The sequence below is a fragment of the Mizuhopecten yessoensis genome, unplaced genomic scaffold (assembly GCF_002113885.1).
Source record: "Mizuhopecten yessoensis strain PY_sf001 unplaced genomic scaffold, ASM211388v2 scaffold10797, whole genome shotgun sequence".
Taxonomy (NCBI): Eukaryota; Metazoa; Mollusca; class Bivalvia; order Pectinida; family Pectinidae; genus Mizuhopecten; species Mizuhopecten yessoensis.
In genome coordinates, this window is record NW_018408726.1 from 937,327 (window position 1) to 961,752 (window position 24,426).

The 24,426-nt window shown below is 35.7% G+C and overlaps 1 pseudogene; it reads right to left on the reverse strand.

The window, feature by feature from the left end:
* Positions 1 to 18,919: 18,919 nt before the first annotated feature.
* Positions 18,920 to 21,481, reverse strand: LOC110462428 (annotated as a pseudogene).
* Between the last annotated feature and the right edge of the window lie 2,945 nt (positions 21,482 to 24,426).

Consider the following 24,426-nt stretch of genomic DNA (forward strand, 5'->3'; position numbering starts at 1 on the left):
ATATCTAAGAATTGAAATCAACCAAAATTTGGAATTTATATAATTATATTCGACCATATCCGCTGTGAACGTACATCACTGTTTATAACCGTAACCATTTTGGGTTTTTGTGTATTAAGTTGTGTAAGTGTTTCTTATTATTGCGGCCAGACCCGATCCGACCCGTTATGCAAAAAAATCGCAGACCATCAACACCTAGGCCATAATTTTGAGATCTTTTGGTGTGTAACTTACTTTAAAAGATTGTTGCAAATAATAAAAGAGTGCGTCACGATCTTGACCAAAGGTCGTTTGACATGAACATCTTCAGAATGTGACAAGCCAATAATTTTCAAATACACATATGGTAAAATTGGTTTTATATGTTTCAACGTCCAATCAACAGCTAAGGACATGTGTGTTGCGTATGCGTGCTGGTGTGTGTATCAAGTTATGATGTAATTTTCCTTCTTGCCGTTAAACAGTGCTTTTATAAAGATTGGTATGTCCAAACTTAGGAGCACAACCCACTGCCTTCCTCACTGATATGTTAGATTAACGTTCAACGCAATGGCCGAAAGATAGGTATTGCGAACCAGGAAGTCGAGAGAAAATGCAAAGATCTTAAATAGGAATACAAGAAAAGGGAAAGGCAGATCACCAATCCATGAACCTTTAGGTATTAATCGCAATGAGGAAAAAACAATAACAAATCCTTTCTTCAGCACAAAAGCACACGACCACACATGCACGCTTTCATAACATACATGGGAGCACATCCGTAAATGACCTTTACTGTTAATACATGTAAACCCTTATATGATATAACAACCTACCAAAAACATATAAAAAATGGTCCTTGTGCCATCGGCATATTATTTTAGTGAAAAATCGCTCTCAAGTTTGCATCATAATTTCACCATTGCAAGAAGGCAAAAACACTCATAAACTACCTCCATCTAACACAAGTGGCATGTTTTTAAATTACCATAACTATTAATAGTACTGAACGTTACAATGACCAAAAGCACTTATCAAAACTGTAAAATTCATACATATTATCAAATGCATGTCGAGTCATTTCTATCTGTAGTTAAGAAAAGATGAAAATTGTTTACTCTCCTTGTTTTTGGTCATACCATATACGATCAAGTAGAAGCTATGCGTGAATAAGTATGTTTAAATCGCTTAAGAAATAGACGCCCTGTAGTGAAAGCTCTCTACTCTTATTTGAATATATACTGTATGTGTGTTCGTGCGCTTGTGTCTGTTTCATGTACGTACATTAAGCTTTAGGACATACGGCTTTGATTTCTACCATGTAGGCTATAGTGTTGGCATGGTAATGACTGACATGATAACGACCAGACAGCATGTCCAGTGGTTTGTCGTTCCCGATTCGACAATCGGATATTGCCTGCTTAGTTCTTGGATAGGGCGTTTTAAAAAAGACAAAGAAAGGATGCAAGAGGAATAAAAGTAAGGATCAACCTGATCTCCAACGTTCGAGCAGCACAAATCGAAACTCGGTCAAAACATCATTAGTAAGCTTTTCTTATATTGCAGATATGATTATTGACAGACATCTTGTCGAACAGCTGGCATTCATTTCTTTATTTTGACATATCACTTAAGTTCCCGACTTAAACTAGCAACATCAACTTTGCATGCACCTGACATAACAGATAACACAGTAACAGTGACGAGGAATATGTCTACGCTATAAGCGAATGATATTGTAACGTGCACCGTGGTCGGTACCTATTTGGTCCGTCCCAAGTGTCTCTCGGGTATGCTGTGAAGGTCCGGTAGCTTCGCCTTAGCGCACTTGCTTAGTAGCGCAGAGACTTCCTATATGAATTGGACCTAATCAAACCTAATCAGACTATAATTAGTATTATTTACAAAGGATTTTAATACGACAAACCTATGAGACAGTTGCATACAATAAACAGGGTCGTGTTACTTTCCACGGGACTCACAACTACAATACACACATAACGTTAACAGGGGACTAAACAAGACGTACAGCGCACTGACTTATCCAGCGCGGCGCACGGGACAAACAACTAGCACACGACTATTACAAGTGATCCCGGTACTAGTACAGCGCAGTGACAACGTTGCGCACCGGCTTATCCAGCGCAGCGCACCCGCTCACACAGCGTAATAGCTACACCGTGCACAGGCCTTACAACCGCTAATCACCCTAACCTACTGCCTCACGACCACTGGTCACTTATCCAGCGACCAACAACTACCACGCTATGAAATACTTATCCAGTCCTTTTACAAAGACTTATCCAGCCTTTGTATATACCTTATCGTTGTTGTATCTTCGCCGTGTTCTTCAGTCAGCATCAGAATGACATGAAACGTCGCTTATATACTGCTAGCTCAAACCATTCTGGGGTATCCCATTTTTCGCGACGTCACTAACTTTCAGGTCTTACGAGCGCTTACAGCCTATGCCAAAAACTATGTAAAATCCACAAACGTAACCTAACACTGATTACACATGGTTTATTTACACGATCACGTTAAGCTGACAATACTCCACACATACACATGCAACTCTCGACAGGACACCTGAAATAAACGCCACTGGTACGTGCACAATAACTGTCCATAACAATATCTGTAACGTCAGATGGAGACACATGTGGTATAACTGATATTTTTCAGCAAATATGAAACTGATTGACCTGGAATAGTGTTTAATTCTTTGGTCTACTTATATGACCATCAAACAATATTATCTGCATGGATTACATTTCTAAAACTGAAATATGCCTACCTCTAACGTTTGTTGTTTCATTTCAGCTTGAATTACATTAAGTCAACTCTGAAGGTCGATATTAGTGTGTTAGATACAGATACAATACAATCACGTTCACAAACAAATACATATTGCAAACAAGAAAATTTGTTTTACTTTCTTTCTTCAAGAAAGCAAATAGTTAGTTTATCACTTAACTGCCCCGCAACGGTGAAACATATCGCGCCGGAATACAATAATTCGGGACAATTACAAAACCTATTACAAGAAAAAGAAACTGATTCGTTAAAAGCTAAGAACCGCCCTCATTGGTACCAACAAAATTTAAAGAATCACGCAGATATTCGAATGTTCTCGTATCAGCCATGCCATAATGTTGGTCACGAATCCCTCAAATCGACACATTCCAACTATAGCTGACGAAGTCATCTGTTCGTCGCATGAGTGGCAAAGTGACTGATCATAATACCAAATCAGATTCGAATAGTACAATACATGTTGTTTGTGCTATCTCAATGAAATGCCATGCACCAATCACAGCATTCCGCCCGGTCACATTTTACCGACAACGGGTAAACCAGTTGTTGCCATTCCCCTTAATGCTGAATGTTAAGCAGGGAAAAACAACTACCATTTTTAAGGACTTTGGTATGTCCCGGCCTGGGGACGGAACCCATTGTCTGTTGTGTCGTCATGAAAGGACGACCTCTTCGCTAGGGTCAGATGGGGATATTTGAACACAGAGTGTGTCGTATTGTAAAGTCTGTATTGTTACTACAGTTGTTTGAACCTACCACACAAACAATAGCGTGCCCACATCATGATGTGCTCAACAATCGTTCGCCCCGCATTTAGCTTCTCACCACATAAATGTGCGATTTGATTAAATACGTTGATCAATATAACATGATAAAAAACAATCCGGAGGGCTTGTATGAAATAAGGAACACTTGTATATCTTAAATTCTCATTATAATAATTAGGATTATGTTCAAAGCAACAATGCTGGTTACACAGTATTTTAGTTACCGCCAGAATGTCAAGAATACGTTTGGTTTCCACTTACTAGACCAGGTTAATAACATTTCGAAGAGTGACCATTGTTTTACATGGCCTGTGCCAGACATATAAAGCTGATATGTGATACTGTATGATCGTTATGAAATCACAAACGGACGTTGAGTATTTGTTAATTGCATTCGTTTGGTCTACAGCTCCCCCTCACTTTGATATTCACACTTCGACGAGTCATGCAGTGTGGTCCAGATGAGGAAAGCTACGGTTCACGTACATGTGCAAAATGTTTACCTGTATATCGGACCGTGTCGATGTGATTTAATTTTGTATGTGTCGACTTAGGTCGCTTGATAAACAACGATGAAATCAATTCCAAATTAAAGAAAATATGGATGGAAAATATCCTTACAGATGAACAGCTTTAATATATAGAAATATTCTTAAAAAACAAATTATGTGTTTGAAAAAGAACAGTATATATTGTTTCGCAATTATCGTCCACATTTTTCTTGTTCCCTCATAGTTCGAACACTACATTGTATGTGTACAATGCACATCGTGTAACGTTGTGTAGTCCAACAGCTGTATGATCTGACCTTTTTGTTGCAGGTCACGTTTGATGAAACTGGTAACATGGAGTTTCAATTTTTAAAAAAGCAATATCTTCAACTTAAGAATGCTTTAAGCATTATTGATGGTTAACTAATTCACCTTAATGAAGGCAATGTCGTCAACTTGAGAATGCTTTTAGACCATATTAATAGTTCAATATCTTCTTCAATGCAGTGACTGTGATGCCTCATTTTCAAATCGGTTTTTAATTTGTAACTGGTCTAACATCATCATGAACTTCTTGAATACAATATATTATACAATAGTTGAATATTACATTTGAATATTGCTATAGTTTGTAAGTTATAAGGATATATATTCGGTATTTAGATATATATATGTCTACTTTTTGGGAATGTGTGCATGCATGTGGTAAATTGGCTAGAATATAGATGTATGTCAAATGTATACTGAACTATTGCAAGTAATTCATAAATTTCTTGGTTCTTTTATTACGTCTGCACGTTAATCCCGTCCTCAGCTTGATGTGATCGGCAACCCTCAAAGGTGCCCTTAGTTCTGTTCGCACGGGCACATTACGCGCGAGAAGCACTAAAGACAACTGTGCAGGTTACATCATGATGAAATCTCGCGGACAGAAATCGTTCTGTTGTCGTGTAGGTGAAGAAGCAGTACAATAATAGATTAATCATACTGTGGGAGTAAAAACATGACAAAGGTCAAATGTTAACAATGTTATGTATCAATTCAAATTACCATACAAGTGGAGGCCATACAATTTGCGATTTAACAACTTACGAAATAAAACAAAAAACACTTGATATTTTAACAGATATGCCCGACTGTTTGCATACACGTATCTGGCCATTTTACTTTAATTAATATTCAAATAAAAATTATCATGTAGGAAACTTCACACACATTACACACACTCGTGAATATATTGTCATGTAAGTAGGTTATGAAATAACTTTTGCTTTTTATAGGACGCTATACAACATATACTGCATGACGTTCAGCGTTTATGATACGTTGTAACTGGTTTAACTATGCCAGTATCAAGTGACTTGGCGAAATGCTAATGTTCTAAGGCTTCACCTCAGAAGGATACTATCCACATATCACGACTTTTGGCCTTTTGGTTTTTAAAAAAACAGTCGTTAAAAGTTTTTTACATATTCGGTTCTTGTGACCTTAAAGGCCGACCAAGGTCATTGTGTCGGCAAATTTATTCGGCCCTATGAACTGATTCTACCAGCCCAATATCATGACATTCCGTTCTTAAAACGATACCGTTTGAGGTTTAAGACACGTTTACCTACGTAAGTAAGTGAATGTAATTTTTGTTTGCAAACTTTGTTGTGCTCCATCCAAGGAATTTTCCGGTCTTTATCGTCACTCTAGGTCCTTTAGAAGAAGCCGTTTGAAGTTTTAGACATAGGCAAAGGTTATTTGTTTGCGTTAACGTTTTTGGGTTTCATCCAAGGAATCTACTAGCTCAATATCATGACTAGGCCTTTTCGTTGCATAGTTTGTTAGGATTCATCCAAGAATGGTTTTTCAATGTCTAACGTCATATGTGTGTGGGTGCATATGTGTAAGTGTGCCGGAGGCAGGAAATACTGGTATATTATTTCCCTGTGATAGCGCTAAATTGATATTGCTATCTTATTAAAAAACTATGCCGAGGGCACCCAGCATAACATTCCGCCAAGTCACATAAAACTAACAACGAACCAGTTATTGCCATAACCCTGAATGCTGCACGTTAAGCAGGAAATTTAATCTACACTTTTAAGGCATTTGGTTCATATGTATACTTTGGCCTAGGAGATTTACCCATTGTCTTTACACCTGGGCGAACATTCAACACGTATAGCAAAAGTGAGGTATTGTAAAACAAGACACTTGGAAACAAGAGATTGTTCGAAGGAAAGACAAACTAGGAAACGTTTGTACGACATGAATGCCCCCGGCGCCGTGTGAAATAATTTCAGTGTTTGATAATATTCTGTAAATAGTTACAACGACTTTGATCCTGACGCCCAGAAATATGTAAAAGGTAGTTGTTGGATCGGTTTGCGTAAACTTTAAACGTTTTTAAACATATTAACCTGATTTTTGTATGTTTCTGTATTCTTATTTCATCTATAAGCTTTTCTCTTTCGATCAGTTTTTTCTTAAATTTAAAAATGTTTCTGTCGGTATTTTTTAATCAACCTAAATCAACAAAGTAAAATTACAACACATATGGACAAGGTCCCATATACATTTACACATAGCCATTATGTGCATAAGGATCAAACGGTATCACATATCAACATTGAGCGAACGATTTTTAAATCGCTACGTTGTGCGAATCAGGTATGGACGATGTGCGCACGCTATTTTTTGTGCGTTGTGCGGTCACGCAACTGTATTATCATACATTTATTTCAAACTACCATATTTAAGGACTTTGGTATGTCCCGTCCTGGGGATAGAACCAACTGGTTTTTTTTACTGTCCACGTAGGTTAACGTTCAACAATATGGCAAACATTTTGCAATCCGACCTTTCAGACACATAGGAATACCAGATAAGGAAGACTCCAAGGACAGCATTCCATCCTGGCGCATTATAATGACAACGGGTGAACCAGTTGTTGCCATTACCCTTAATACTTAATGTAAATCAGAGAATAACAGCTATCATTTTAAGGACTTTAACGTGCCTTCATGTGTGTATTGTATGCGTTCATGCTGGCTGGGCGGTATGTTAGTGTATGTCAAAATAAAAACATGTTACGTATGAATGTTCTCATATTGTGAATTTAAGTGTTTTAAGTGCTATGCATAAAAAAGTGCGAAAATCCCTCCCCCGTTGCTGATGTTCATGCATGTACTGTGCCGTACGAATGTTTAAATGAGAAATTATATTCTTGAATACTTATTATTGAAATGCGAACGTTATATAAATAGTTGACCTTGCTTCAACACCTCTGTTTTATTTAACACTCCGACTAACAAACAAATCAAAATATCATTTATTTGCCAATTTATCAAATCTGTTACCGAATTAAGAGTACTAACACACTGAAATACCATTCCGATTGCACCCAGCCAAGTTTAGTTGTTATTGTTTGACGGCACATCAACAATTTAAATAAATAAGGGACAAACAACACTTAAAATAAACGCCGAAATGCATCTTATTCTAAAAATGAGAAACCGTTTAAAAGATGCAATAGGATTCGGAGCACTTTATAAAATTTGAATGATCAATTAGCCTAAAAGCATTCTGTAATTGAAAATAAAAAATACAAATAAAATATGGAATCGCTATTTAAATGACACACGCCTAATGTTGTTTCCACACAATGAAAAGTATGTAAAGAAGTATGAGTTGCCCAGCAGGGCCAATTTGGAGCAAACTGAATAATATATTCGTTTATGTAACTTTAATTTGAATGTTAACAACACACAAGCAAATGCTCCTTAACAGGAATGGCATTTGCATTAGGTGGTTAATGCATAAAATCAGAAAAGAATCTAAATGCTATTATGCCGTTTTTTGTGCTATTCCAAATGAAAGCTGAGAGACGGATACCTATTCGATTTGACTTAAAATAGCACCAAATCATCCCTGCAGGACAACTTTTAAGTAAACATTTCTTGTTATCGCTATTCCTCAGACAGTTCTGAAGGGATCTTTCTCAAATTTGATATGAAGATTTCCCTTGGTCCCTAGTTGTGCATGACTGTTTGATTTTAAGACTGATCGGATGAACAATATGGCCGACAGGCAGCCATCTTTAGATTTTAACAGTGAATGTTTGTTATCGCTATTTATCAGGGAGTCCTACAGGGATCTTTCTCTAATTCGATATGTAGGTTTCCCTTGATCCTTATTTGTGCATTTGTTATTTTGAGAGTGATTGAAAAAGCAAGACTGCCTAGGAAAGAACTGAACAGATCTTTCTCATATGGCGATGATCAGTTCTATTTTTTCACATTTAGTACTGTACTAGTAAATATGGGAAATGACAAACTCATTTTGAAGGTTGTCTATTATAAACAGAAGTATTGAGTTTCTATTAAAAGTTACCTTAAGGTACATATACTTTTTATATGATGCAATCAAACAGATAAGAGAAAGTATTGAACTGACATAGAACTAATGAAGATGGTACAATGGTAGGCGCCCAGATTCTTCTTTGATCTCTTTTTTGCCTCGGATTAGGGACAGAACCCATGCAAACGTTTCACATTAAAGCCAAAAATCTGTATTGCCAATGTGTGTTCGCTTTCGTGACTCAATGCAAAGCACACTTATCTAAGCTTATTGAAGTTTCCCATTACATTGATACTTGTAACTGCCTACAATCATGCAGTGGTTAATAGCAGGTACAATGTATATTCTGTTCACCGATTCTGGCCTACAGGTTGTCATGTTTTTTTTCCGTTATTAGAGACGTGGAGGCATTTAATTGGTTTCACATGTTTGTGGCGGTTAACTTCACGGAGGTGAATACTGTATCAACGGTCAAAGTTCAGCTTGTTCGGCTTCCAGCGTCGCAGATCAGACTTATTAAACCAACAATGCATGTCCGAACAAGACGATCGCCTACATGGATGATTCATAACGCCTGAAATTTTATTATAGTTAACTTGTGACCTGTACAGATTAAGTAATGTATTGCTAGGGGATCTTTTGTTGGATATCAATTACTGGTCATGCTAATCAGTTACCACGAGCGACGTATAGATGTGAAGAAAAACTACTTTGAGTCTAAACTCATAATGATACATACAGAACGTATCGAGTTGGTTTTATCAAACGGTTACAAGATTTACAACAATCCTTTATATTAATCACAATAACATGATACAAAAATCAATTATTTTTGTGTTTGGATAATCAGAAAATCATAACGTTTACATACATTGGTTTAACTTGAAAATGGTAACAACAAGCTTTTCACTAGCTACAAATTGATTAGTCATCGAAATCCACGATGTTAAGGTTTCTGTAAGAGCTTGATCTTTCAATTTGATTCGATTTTCCGATGGAAATATAGATAAGCTTTACAAGTTACAATATGCTTTGTTTTTTCAATTCGATAGGATAAGATTATTCCAATTGAAATACCGATAAGCTTGTCAAGTAAACATATGTACGTGATTAACACAACTGACAGTTTCTCCATAGCACATTGTTTTACCTCAGTCTTTCCCTGTAGTAAATTGTGCCACCTTAAGCGTTGACCAATGTCAAAACAACATTAATACATGTATATAACAAATTTGGTGTTCGTACTTGCAGTTCATGACACTACACTGGTACGATATTGATTAGGTATCGCCTTTAATCTGACTTCTGAAGGAGGCCGCAGGTTAAGGATATTAGGAAGCTGTCTATTATATTGAGAAAACCAATACCAGCAATTAGAATAGCAGACGCTTAACGAGGAAGTGCTCGAATATGTGGTCACAATTCAAACGTGTACGTCGACACCTGCTAAGGACAATGGCGTTATCCTTAAACTGAAGGTTTATAATGAGAGTTATACTAGGTGCTCGAACGAACCTGCATAATGGATTACCATTCACTATGCTAGTCTTATCAGATTACTAGAATAGACATTATTGCCCGTTAGGTTAGGTTCCCATTCTGAAAGAGACACACATTATGTTCCAAATATTTTGCTTTCAATGATACATGTTGTTACGGTTTAGAAATATGTATCCCACGTTATTACTAAGACCCCTACAGGCTAAAGGAACGAATATGCCTTCTGTATCCCAATAAATGTTGAAAGATCCGGCTAATCTTGGCCTGCTGTGGGAAAGATCAGCTTTTCTCGCACCATAGACATATCCCACGTCATACCCCATGCTATATTTTTCTATCTCGTCCGACCTGTCGTGCACCTTTATGTGACATTTCGCGGCATATTTACACTGCGATGTATTCATCCGCATGTTAACTGCTTGAAATTGACAATCTACATTATAAATGTTCTGTCTTGATGTTATATGTATAGTTTTGATGTTGTTAGATATCTGATACACTGTGAAATACGTTGTCATCTATGTAAGATCGGACAGCGTTTTTACGCGGAAGCATTCAAATGTAGCTTAAGTAGTGAAGAGGTCATTATCATTTGAGGCCCCAGACGGGATACTTGAAGATTTTAGCAAAACAAATAGTTTGATCGAACTAAAAGGTGCGAGAAAAAATATCAATTACCTGTAAATGAGCAAGATTTGGTTATCTCAGTATCGGGCTTAGATTCTGTAACATCCCAAGCTCGGATTACGCTTTGGTTGGCATTTTGTTACAGAATTTTGACCCTCGACTGAGATAACCCGATCTCGCTTAGTTACAGGTAATACATTTTATTAGTCACCCCTAGGGGAGATAGCCTCGTGTCGATTAGCACGTGTTCAATTGTGACGTCATTTAAATGCGTCACCGGTAATTGAGACGTCAACAAAAGTGAATGACGAAATTCATACCCCAAATGTGTTTTTGTTTACACTACTGTCGGTGAATTGGGACTGAGGATGGGAGAAAAACAATCATCCCCTACCTTGAGGGTGTGATAGAGAAATCATCAACCCTCGGTTGAGGGCCTCGGGTTAGGGCCTCGGGTTAGACAACCAAAAATTATCACCCCTCGGGTTGGAGATTTCTCTATCACACCCTCAAGGAAGGGGAAGATTATATTAGTCTTCTGCTTAGGGTAAATTTTAGGAAACTAAAATAGATCTGCTGCCCCTATTGCAAAACCTGAGATACATGTATATATTTGTTTTCTTCTTTCTTGCTATAACTTTAATCTCAGTGGTTTTTCTATGCATCCTTCTTTATATGACCTAGACCATTTTACAGGACGTTAAACATATAAACGGTGTATCTTTAAAATGTTTCACAGCAGAATGAAGACTTTTCACAGTTTAGAAATGTATTACAACTTAAAACCTCTGGTATAAAGGCATTATCCGTGACTGAAAGAGGATACGAAGCATAAACATGTAATGAGCGTGTTATGTAAATGAAGTACGTGAAAGTGAATGTAGAAGTTCAGTGTCAACAAATATACGACTAGTTGTAGCGGGATTTACATTATTTTAAAAAGAAATAGGAGGTATATAGGGGTAAGTGATGGAGAAAGGGTTATTAATATGTATTTCACAACGGAAGAAAAATAATCCCTGCATGTATAACTTACTGTTCAGTCATTAAAATGTTTAGATCTGTATTGTCTTCCCTGATTTTCTTTTATTTTGAGTAATTTTATTAAATTGAATTACTATACCTTCAAAAACGATCAGATTCCTTTGATAGTGGGTTGCTGAATTCAAACACTTAAAACAATGCTTGTAAAATTACTTATTGAAACTCTTTTTAACAATAAATTTATGTGGATTAAATGTTTATATTATCGCAGACATATTACATGTACATCAATTTTCACAATTTTTACACATACAATTCACAAGAATTTAAAATAACAAATTTACTTTAGGTTATGGACATTTATTTATTGTTTCAGATTGGTAATACACAAGTACTAACTTTCACAGATCATGAACATTGCATGTACATATGTACTAACATTGTTTCAGACCCATCTTCAGTGTTAATAATTACACCGGTATTTATGATAACAGACGTACAGGTCATGAATTTTTAATCATTGCTTTAGACTGGTTATAAATTTGTGTTAACATTCACAGACATGTAACAGAAAAACAACATTGTTTAAAACTGCATGATTATACATGTGGATTTAATTATATTTATTATCACCGACATGTTAGGAAAACTTATCACTAAAATGTTTCAGACTGGCTATAAAACTTGTATTACTATCACAAGTAAGGTTATCAATTTTTAATTAATGTTTCAGGATAGTCATAAACTTGTGTTAACTATCACAGACATGTAAGAAAAAAAGATTGTTTTGCTTCAGACTAGTTATAAACTTATAATTACCTTAACTTTCACATACATTATGAGGAACGTTTATTGATTGTTTAAGACTGTTTACATACATATATATTTACTATCACAGAAACAAGTTCTATCACATGTTCTATAGACAAGTGATACACAATTCATCATCAGATTGGTTCCAGTTGTGTAGATTCATCTTTGTGTGACCAAAAAGGAACAAGCCAGATACATGCATGGTAACATCATGCACTTTAAAAGTATTTAAATATATGAATTCATGGTAAAACATATTTATCTAATCAGAAATTTAACCTACCTGTCAGACTCTCAAAATAATAGAAACTGAAAAATATAACATTGTGAGGCTAACTCGAGGAACTCCTCAGGTTTTTAACAAAGTAATTCCACATCATGATCCAGCGGTACCAGCATATTAATTGTGTGATATGCACATTTAGCAATACTTTTTGGTCTAGGATATATATATGATACATTATTGCATATACCTATTTGTTTAACAACATAATTCATGTAGCAAAACATTAAAAATGTGTATAATCCTCAATTCCAGGTAAAGCACTATTAAGTATGGTTGAAGCCCTGAGATATATTCACCCTCTCATTGAAATTAAAATAATACCTATACCATTTTCTGTTAATAATGTAATATGTATGACTATATTTCACCTATTTAAATAGTCTTGCAATTGTGTCAGAATACCTGCCAATATATACAGCGATAGGCAATCAATTATCAATCTGTCTTACTGTCGATAATGATACATGTATATATAAATGTATGTATAAAACATGAATGGGGTACATGTAATGGACAATTATTGTAAAATGTATAAATATACATGTGTAATACCTCTCTGTGGTAATAATACATGTGTAATACCTGTTTGTGATGGTATATACATGTGTTATATCTGTGTGATGGTATATTATTACATGTGTAATACCTATCTGTGATAGTGTATACATGACTGTGTTATACCTGTATGGGGTAGTATATACATGTGCCATATCTGTCTGTTGTAGTATATACATGTGTAATACCTGTGTGTGATAGTAAATACAAGTTTTATATCTGTCCATAATACTGGATACATGTGTTTAATCTGTCTGTGGTATTCTGTACATGTTTATGTTTATTGCTGAACATGACAATTTGGATATACTTATGTTATCAGGATTTGCCCCATAGACAAGCCCTAACCCTGCCTCCTGTTGATTATAAAAGATAATTGAAATGTCTTTTCATAGGAATGTATACAGATTATAAATAGTAGTACAGTATATAGGGCACATAAAGAGTGGTATACAGAAAACATATGGAGTGGAATACAGAGTAAAGAGAGTGGTACACAGAGTATAGAAGGATTAGTATGTACAGTATCTACGAAGTGGTGTACAAAGTATATTGAGAGTGGTATACAGATTATATAGTGAGTGGTTTACAGAGTAAATAGTGAGTTATATACAGAGTATATGAGGAGTTGTATACAGATTATATAGTGAGTGATATACGGAATATATCAGGAGTGGTAAATATAGTATAAAGGTGTGTAATAATGAATATATTTAGTGGTATACATAGAATTAAAGAGTGTTATATAAAATATATGAGGAGTTGTATACAGAGTATATGAGGAGTGATATACAGTGTATATTGAGTGGTATACAGGCTGTTTTAGGAGTGGTATACATATTTATATCAATTCTATCTTCTTGTAATATGATGTTTATGTACATGTTACTGTTCTGTTTCACTGTGTCTTGAAAAAGGAGCGGATCACTTCGAAAATTTGACAACCTAAACTTGTCCACACTGTTGGAATTACTTCTTTGCCCCATATATATATAGTATACAGAGTATATAAAGAGTGGTATGCAGTGTACACAGGCATCACATAATACAGAGTATATAGTGATATGCAGAGTACACAGATACATCATATAATACAGAGTATATTGAAATTCATATATACATAGTATTCAGAGAGTAGAAAACAGAGTGATATGGAGTGTTAAACAGAGCATATAGAGAGTTGTGTACAGAGTTTATAACGAATGCAATATATCTGTACTTCATTTATTCTGTATATAGTACCTTTATATACTGTGTATACATAATCCTATCTTTACATTTTCTGTACACTATATTATGTATTTCTTTAATAAGCTATGTATGAAGTATCTTTCATGACTATTTTCAGTTATATATCATCTAATTGCTGAAACTTGTTGATAATATACTGCATTTAAACTAACATTATTTGATCTACCTCATAAAGAGTCATCACTTATAGGGTATGAGTATCCTCTATATACAACAAAATATGTTTGTTTCCTGTTACATGTTTGAAAACAAACCGGATAGGTATAGATAGGTACATGTAATACATTCAATTTTTCATTTATTTTTATTTAGCCTATACATAGAAAGGAGAGTGATCTTGACTTGAACAGTTCTTCCTTTGAAAATTAGCAAAAAAGTTTTGGGTAGGCACAAAACAATATATTTTTGGCCTTTTATATTATGAAAAGATGTGGCCACCTTAGGGTTGAGGGGCGGGGCCAATGAGGGGAAATTGGCAAATTTTAACTTGTAAAAGACTACATTCTAGAAGGACCTGTCACCATATAAATTGTTACAGTATACGGTAAAAATGGCTGAGGCAATAAGGCAACCATATTTTGTATCAGTCAAGTTTCTACAACCTAGAAGGGCATGGGCCCAATATAGAGCAAAATAAGACAATTTCATCTTCAAAAAACTACTTTTCCTTAATGACTGTACAGATTGTAGCATATCTCACTCCCAGGTCTGAAAAACTGGGACAAAGCAGCCAAAGAGAAATTTTGGGTGTAAAGCTTTATGTACTTTAAATTATCAAGATTCCCCACCATACCCTGAACACATCCATGCTTACAGGGTTGGCTCCAGGGTCATTTCCTGCTCCTGAGAGCTTATTCCCCAGGCCTTAACATGAAATCAGTTCAGATCCCTTTCGTTCGTTGCTGGACATGCAGAGAAAATAACACTCATGCTATCAAGTCCTTTATGGAGCCCAACCAATCCCTGAGGACTTCCTACCTGGGTCATGGCATGGAAATTGTCGAGATCCCCAAGCTCATATTTCTTGTATGGTAAGAGGTAATCTAAACAACCAATAAGACAACTCCTATATAGATGAGGTATAATAATAACTTTCCTACAGAGAATGGCGATCTAAAATGCCCTGATGTATGGGAGGTGTATACCTGATGTAAAAGGTGATACCTGATGAATAAAAGGCGTTACCTGATGTAAAGAAGGTGTAAACCTGATGTATGGGAGGTGTTTACCTGATGTATAGGTGGTGTATACCTGATGTATGGGAGGAGAATACCTGGTACCTGATATATGGGAGTGACCCAAAGGTATTTACTTGACGTATAGAAGGTGTATACCTGATGTATAGGTGATACCTGACTTAAAGAAGCTGATGCCAGATGTAAAGGATGTGTATACCTAATGTATGGGAGTCTTTTATTGGAAGTAGAGAAGGTCATGCAAATTTCATAAATAAGAGATGTATACCTGATTTATAGAAGGTGTATGAGGTGTATATCTGATATATAAGGTTTTATCAATGTCACCCATTTACCCTAGGGAGGGGGTAAATTTTGCTATAGTTTATGGAAATGAGACTTTTCAGAAATTGGGGAGGGACAAAATTCCCTGCTATGCATATGTAATATTTGTTTTTGTTATATCACAACAACAAATAACAATTGTATTACAACTCAGGTGACCTGTTAAACCCATGGGGCCCTTGTTTTAATGTGCTGTATTAGTTGGATGTGTTGATATTGGCTTCCAATAATTATTCCCCTATAGTTATTTACCTATAATTAGATGTGGGTTACAGGCACATGTCACATGCTTATTAAGTGTGCAGCAAATTGAATATATATACTGTGATGCTCATTTATTATACATCATCCATTGTATATATTTGCAACCAGTCAATATCTTTCTCAACTCCCTGGGGAGCATACAGCCGATGCTGCCATTTCGGCACTCACAGCTAGCATTCTACATTTCTAGCACTGCCCAACCACATACTCAGTTACAGCTGAATAGACAGGAACAAGCGGAGTTACGTATCTTGCTCGTGTATTAGTAAACTGAATATTTCTCTTGGAAACTGCTTCAAACTTTGGGGGGAAAGTTTAGTTACCATATGCTCCCATGTGTGATAAAATTCATTTGAAAAAGGAACTGAAATATAAGACATTCTTCATTTTTGAAATTATATCTAAGTTACTTTTCATAAATAAAGATGAAGAGATTAATTTAATTTAATAAAATAACCTGGACAATTATCCTAGAGCGGTTAAGTTAGATCAAACGTAAAAATAAGCAGTAATGTTCTGGGTATAATAAATTGTATTTCATTACAATTTTTTTTCGTGTATTTAAGATTTGATTATATATGGTAGATTGCAAGATTCTTTACCACCAGGTCTAAATTAACCTATATATATATATATATATATATATATATATATGAGTTTTTGAAAAATGGGACACAGTCTAAACCAACTTACTTGGGGTGGTTGAGGGGAGGTTAACTAATTTGATTGGTTTGGAGGAAAACTGAACAGTTGTACGTATCCTTTACCTGTTAACTCACAAAATACATGAGCACAAACTTTAAACCATGAATTTATAACACAGGATAATCAGCAGAAACCTATAAAATTTGCTTAGCAAAACAAGTGATGTGAATGATAAATGTTGAATCAACTAACTCAGCTTTCTGACATCAACTATCTGTATCTTAACCTCAAAATTGGTGTAAAATTATTAACCAGAAACTTTGAATAAACGGCATACCTCAGGTAGACACATGTCAAACAAACCAATACTTCCTCATTAATAATATAAAACAAATAACAACCCCCACCCCAAATCAAACCAAACTAGAATTCTTCGACGAGGCTGTGTACGAAAAATAAATCATGATGAATTTTAAAATCTCACTTTATATTTGAATATGTGGTGACTGATTATGACAATAATTCTGCCCTCTTACAGAGTTCTACATCATTACAGCTGCACTACTGGACCCTCACCATATAAATCCTCAGCAAACTACTTTCATTTGTCTCATTCTGGTTGAAAATGACGTGCAAAAGATTAACAAATGACAGTGATTCTCACCAATAAGAACTATTTCTGACCCTTTTTCTTTTTGGCCAACAAAACCAATGGTCATTTGAATAATCAAACCCAGCAACTTCACAGACATTTTCTAAATTCCCAATGCTCTTCGGGACACTCGAGTTTCATTCGGAAAAGTTTTTAACTCGGGATTATTCCAGCCATTTTAGTATATAGTGATGTGTGCTTCCTAATACCAATCTTTTAAAATATATGCGTTAATATAATAATTAATATTTAAATATATCAACTAAACTTATTTTAATATTTTATATTGGTGTTAATTACACTTGCGGTAGAAAAATACGAAACAGTTTGTGCGCAAAGCTAGTTTTACACAGCTGCCGTTTGCCGGACTCTACATTAGCACTGATGTCGTGACAGATCATTGTTTATAAACGACAAGATCTTGATTTACTCTGATTTTCTTTTGTTTGGGGCTTACGGTCTTTGGAGTACACCGTCTACAAATATTTTTTGTCAAACACTCTACTCTTGGGCCCTATTTCTGGAAACATCGCGTGAAAATAATCGGATTCTAAATATAATCCGGTATGCAATAATCGAAAACCTTACTTAAGACATTTATGTATGAAACACATGAATGTGTATCCTGTTGTTTAGTACGTTTGGAATCTAATATAATATCATCACCTGGACACAGCAGCATCACACTCCACCCGGTCATATTCACTTTCAACGGGGCTTAGGCAGGCCTTACTGATTGCCATTTAAAGCTGAACGCCAAACAAGGAACAATAAGTATATTGTACCAATACTATAAACTTTGTTTTGTCTCGCTCTGGGGATAGAAGCAGTATTTTTTGTCACTTATGAGATCGAACAAGTCGAAGTAAAAAAGCAATGTAATGCAATTCAAAGCGCTAGGAAACCAAAAAGCAAGATGAAGAAAAGCAAGAAAAAGGAGTTATATACCACACAATATTCCACCCTGTCACATTTTACTGACATCGGTAGACTAGTTGTTACAATTTTGCAAAATGGGATAAATGGTTTGGTTTGGTTTTAATTTGTTAAACGTTCATGTTACAGCTAAGGTTATTTAATAAACCCACATACCTTCAGAAGCGTCTGTTCAGTGTACGCGTAAACCCAATTCAAAAAATAGATATCCGAGTAATTCAGAATTGGTATTCATTTGTTTAGAATAGACTAGAAAATGTCTGTAAGGCATGAATGCCCCCGTCACCATGTGAAATTAGTTTCAGTGTTTGATTTTCTATAAATATTTACAACCACTTTGACCTTGTTATACTGAAATATGAAATCATTCGGAGTGTTCTGTGTATAAACTGACATCCAATTATGTTAATGAATCGGTTGATGGTTTTCTATGCATAACAACTGTGGCCTTGGAACCCTGAAACACAAAAACGATGTCGGAAGTATTATGTGTATAGCGTTTCATCAAATTCTGTGAAGACGTGAAGTAGCTCGAGTGATGACGCTGAATTGGTTGATGATTTTCTACATATAGCAAGCGTGACCTTGGCCTCGACCTTTGAACCCTGAAACACAACAATGTCTGAGGTATACTCATACTTGACTTTTGTATAAAGTTTGACGAAAATCCGTGACAGAAAGGACGGGACGGGACCCAAAGCGACAGGACGGGACTTCCCGGGTATGGGCAACACTGTATGCCCCCCTCCCCCATTTTATTGCCAAGTAATTTTTGTAATTGACAGAAGTCCAACATCGGGAAGAAATAAATCTTGACATACGGTTGTCTACTATCAAACCAAATCAAAAGCATGCGCAGTGGCTTGTATCCGCCATGTATGGTTTACATGAGAGGCAATATGTTCATATTCGATTCGGTCATTCACATTGTCTTTGGTGTCGTTTTTTAAAATGTGTTCATAAAATATGTTAGAAAATAAATTTCGGAATTCAATAAAAAAAAACAAAATAATTATATTTCATTAGTGAAATCATTTTGTTATTTATATAAACAATAGGAAGAACGAGTTAATTGGTATACGTACGTTCATGATATATTAAAATTTCTCAGGGTTTGGAATTCTTGCAATTAAAGTAAATCGTGAATACTTATCAATTATGGACTTTTGACGAGGTCATACGATATCACTCTATCAGGTCCATATAACAACGTATCGACCGAGACAAAAGTCCTTAATTTTTATATTACATGTGTGATATCACGAGGTAAATCAAAAATATAACCAAAAAATATCAGTAAATTCAACAACTTTTTTTATTTATTTTTTTCAAAAATAAAAATGTAACTTTAAACAAAAATGTAACAAAAAGTGTAACAAAAAGTGAAACAAAAATTCACTTTTGGATATTAACATTAAAATTCACATTGAGGGTAACATTAGTACAATTGTTGAGAACCGGCATAAGTAAGGACTTTGGGAAAGCATTGTGCGCTTGTAGTACTGGTACCGAGTCTTGTGCAGGTAGGACATAGTTCCTGAAAAGATCATCAAGTCCATCATTCAGAGAATCCTGTCCACCAATTTCACTGAGAAGTGTTTCCTCTTGAGAGCTCGTCAAAGATACCAGCTGCATGTTTGTATTAGATGATGTACATGAAGCAGGTGCGACCGTGCTCCTGCAAGTGTTACGCGCACCGCAAATTTTCTCATTGAGCTTGGCCGACATGAGTTTTTTTGTGGTTTCACTAATTTGACCGGTATATGTCTTAAGTGAATTTTCTGACCTGTGTCCTGTCACTGACATTATGTGTCGACTGGGGAAATGTGCGGCATCAAGTAAGTGTACTGTAGTCGCCCTTAGGGAGTGGTTGGTGTAGGTTCTGGACAAACCTTCAGCAGTGGAAATTTTTCCTCATTAATGATCCCAGGTAATTATGACCCAGTACCACATTGTTGTAATACACGCCATCCTTGGAGACATGTCGTGGCTGCTGAAACAAGAACCCACAGTTCTTGTCGAGTCGTTTGATATAGGCCACATAGCTCCGTACTGGACATTGGTCACTTTCTGCAAACAGACAAAAAGACAAGATGTTGTATGTATTCGATCACATTCATGTGATCACATGCATGTAACACTCTACTACATGAGTAAATTTATTATCTAATTGTCATGTTTGAACAGTGACATTTATTTTCAAAGACTATTTTATTTTATTACTCACTATTAAACAGTACTGCTTTTTTCTTCAAAATATTAAAATTATACTGTATAACATTAAAATAGCAGTACAGATGTTTTCTAATGATAATTACCTTTAATTTCAAACATCCTGCCTTCAGTCTTTGCATCGTCCATCTGGTGGTTCTTGGTGAGCACGTCTCGCTTCTTATAGACAAAGAGGGACCCTTCGCCATCTCTGGTGATGGCAAAGTCATCCCGCGCCAAACTACGCAGATTCTCCCTTCCCCTCCTTCCAAAATGTATCAGTAGATTCACAAACACCTGCAACGACAAAACACCCAAACTATATAATACATTTAACAGTAAATAGAAACCTGATACTGCACATAAAAAATGGTGACAAAATGTTTTATAAATTATAGGCTACAATACAGTCCTACTGTATAATAATCGCCACATTAATGGGATATTTTGGCATGAGGCGTTGTCACATTTGGGCGAAACTGTCGTCTGGGTGGGAAAATTTGTAAACATTGGTTTTATTTTTTGTTCATTGGTTTTAATTTGGTCATACATTATTTGTATCGAACATATGCAGTCAAATTTTGTTCTTACCTTATGTTGCAAAACATCAGCTGAGTCGGTAGAACGCCAGGTGCCCAAATATGCGTACAGTAAGTTAAATCTGGGGCGGAAATTGGCGAATGGTGATCTACTGCACCCCGGCCTTGTCGTTTCATTTCTTTCACAACAACCCCAAATACTTTGGACGATTCCGAAAAATCAGTCCCTTTAACAAAGTCAATCTTCTCGTCCCTCACCGCCTGTAAATGTCTCTGTAGCCCTTGGCGATACGACATTAAAGTCGTTTTCTTGTACATCTCTCCATCTTTATCACGGATTTCGGCGTAAATTTTCCCAATGTGCTCATATGGAGAAATGAGGGCCACTTTTGCTCATGAATATTAATGAGGGGCGGAGCATGTTTGATCGCGTGATCATCAGAGTTTTTCCGCGCCACCATGGCAACCAACAGAAAAAAATTGTTCCCAGGCTCATTTTAGTAACGATTTTGGCGTTTTTTAAGACAACTCTGTAGAATAAAATTAACAAACTGGTCATATTGAACAAGATTTATCAAAGATAATGGGAACGGGAGTTACATAAAGACATTCAAGATATTAGTTTTGAAACATTAAGCTACAAAATCCTCGTGGTTAACGAGAAATTTGTGTTTTAAAATCAGAAATTTGCGAAAGTTCAAGGGGCCCCCGAAGGGGTAATGTAATTCAAATGCACGATTGGTTTTAAACTAAAATTCCAACAAGTGAACCTATAGCCTATAAGTTGTGATCAAACTTGTGTACAAAATTAAAATATGTGGTATCTTAAAAAAAGTTGCATAATTAGAATAAAACAATACCAAATATGACAATTGCAATCTCATATATATTGCAGTAGTTAAGTTAGTATACGTGACACCACGGAATTAGATTATCTATTTTTTATTTTTTTTTTTTTTTTTTTTTTTTTTTTTTTTTTNTTTTTTTTTTTTAGGTTCAAATTGTTTTATTCCCCCAGCATCTTTGGGAGGGATGCCAGGGTTGGGGTGCCTCGGAATCATCCCTCTTACATAATATAGCCTCATGCAAAAGGCCTCTTTCTCTTCATTCTCTCTTTCTTTTCATTCATTCTTTCATACTCAAATTCAAAATCATTCACTCTTTCATACGTATATTTCATTCATTACAATAACGATAATATTTATTTTGATTAAATTGATATATTAATGCCATATTTTCCTAATATACATATATACCACACATAATTGTACACACATACACTCGTACCCATACACACACATCCTCGCATGCCTGACAGCATATATTAAGATATTAACATATGGATACATCCATCCTTTCTATTACAATAAATAATTATACATTTACCATGCCATTTGGGTATTAGATTATCTAAGTCCGTGGTGATACAAAGATTCTAAAACAATCAGGACAAAATAATCACGGGCTGACGGATGTTTCTTAATATACTGAGGACTATGTATATTTATATGTAACAGATGAGGGGTGCAATACGAGAACCAGACTGCCCCGAAGAGAAGGATACGGTTTATATGTCTCGGATGATCATTTCATTTTGAAAGGATTGAATAAGTGAATATTTTAAATGAATCCTTTTGGTGCCTCTTCAAGTCGATAGAGTGTCACAAAAACTAGGAGACTCCTTTCACTTTCAGAAGAATACGATGTTTTTACATAATTCCCTATGGTGCCCCTTTGATTTTGTGTCAAATTTAAGAAAATCCACTTTTCAAATGCTCCAGGAACCTCGGATATTGCAAATATTTTTAAAACACCTCATATACTGTGTTTTCTAAACCGGAAGTTACCGAGCGAATCTCGGCAACTTATCTAGATCATGGAGATAGCATCGAAAAATTCGATCGAAAGTGCAGAAAATGGCTATTTGGTCGTTTTCCAGTATTCGATTGCACAGAACATATAGGCGCCCTCGCTTCAAAAGTTCATCTACTCCAGGAACCTCGAGTTTTTAATGGATCGCGCTAATTAACTTGTAACCCATATTTAGACGGTGTATAGGGGAATTTGACATCCCGGCAAATAATATCCGGATTACTATCCAGCCGATAAACGCAAAAACTTAAAGCCCATACTGTTATCCCAATGGGCCATATGGCCGCCATTTTATCCAAGATGGCGGATTATGCAAATTAGCAAAGTGACCGTCATTTCTCCATATGTGTCTAATGTCACGGCATCATAGCGCTCAAAAGCCTCATCCAAGTGTTTCGCCGCTAAGTATTCTTTGAACATTTTAACAGATTGTTGTGTCAACCTTTTGGTATTGGTTGACACTGAATTATCCACCAATTCTTTAATGTCTGCTTCTGACAGCTCCACATTTTTTCCGACGTTTAGGTTCAGCGGCCATGTTTGTTTATGTCCGAGGCGTGTCTAAACTAAGGTGGCGCTAACGCAACGTAATATCCGGATCTTTATTTAGAAACATGAGGTCCATATGCTTTATATCGGTGAGCAGGTGATCAAGCATTAGCCATCAAAATCAAGGAAAATCGGACCATATGTAATATAGCTAAATATAAACCACCGAAAATATTAAAAAAATAACAGTACATGCAATATGCTTTTTTTTTCTTTCAAATCCGAGCTAAATACATAAATTTGAAGACGACTTTCTAATTATGCATATACAAAAAACACCAAGAAATCTAAAATGATTTTGGCGTCCACAATGAAAAGATCTTTGTCAGATCTACAAAAAGATTATCTGGTACATTAAACCTCGTAATGTCATATGTTATTTGCTACTATGACAAAGGTTGTGGTATAGGAATTTCATCCGGTTCAGATGACTGTTTGGTTTTACAAGGACTTTCCATGAAAAATCGCTTACAGTTTTTGTATCTTCAAAATTCAAAAATTGGCCAACAGCCGGCAATCTTGGTTACAGGGAACAATGGTAAACCTTCATGTGCAAAATGAGAAAGATCCTTCTAGCACATATCGGGATATAGCGTTAACAATCTTTAACTCTCAAAATCCATGATGGCCGACTAGCTGCCATCTTCGATTTCTGATCAGTCCCATAATTCGAAATGCGTAAATGCAGACAATGGAAACCCTACTTCTGTAATTTGAGAAATATCTAACAAGCACTTTCTGAAAAAAAAGCGCTAACAAGTATTGTTTAAGGACGAACTAAGGGTAATTTGAACAACCCACCATCTGATGACCGCGGGCTA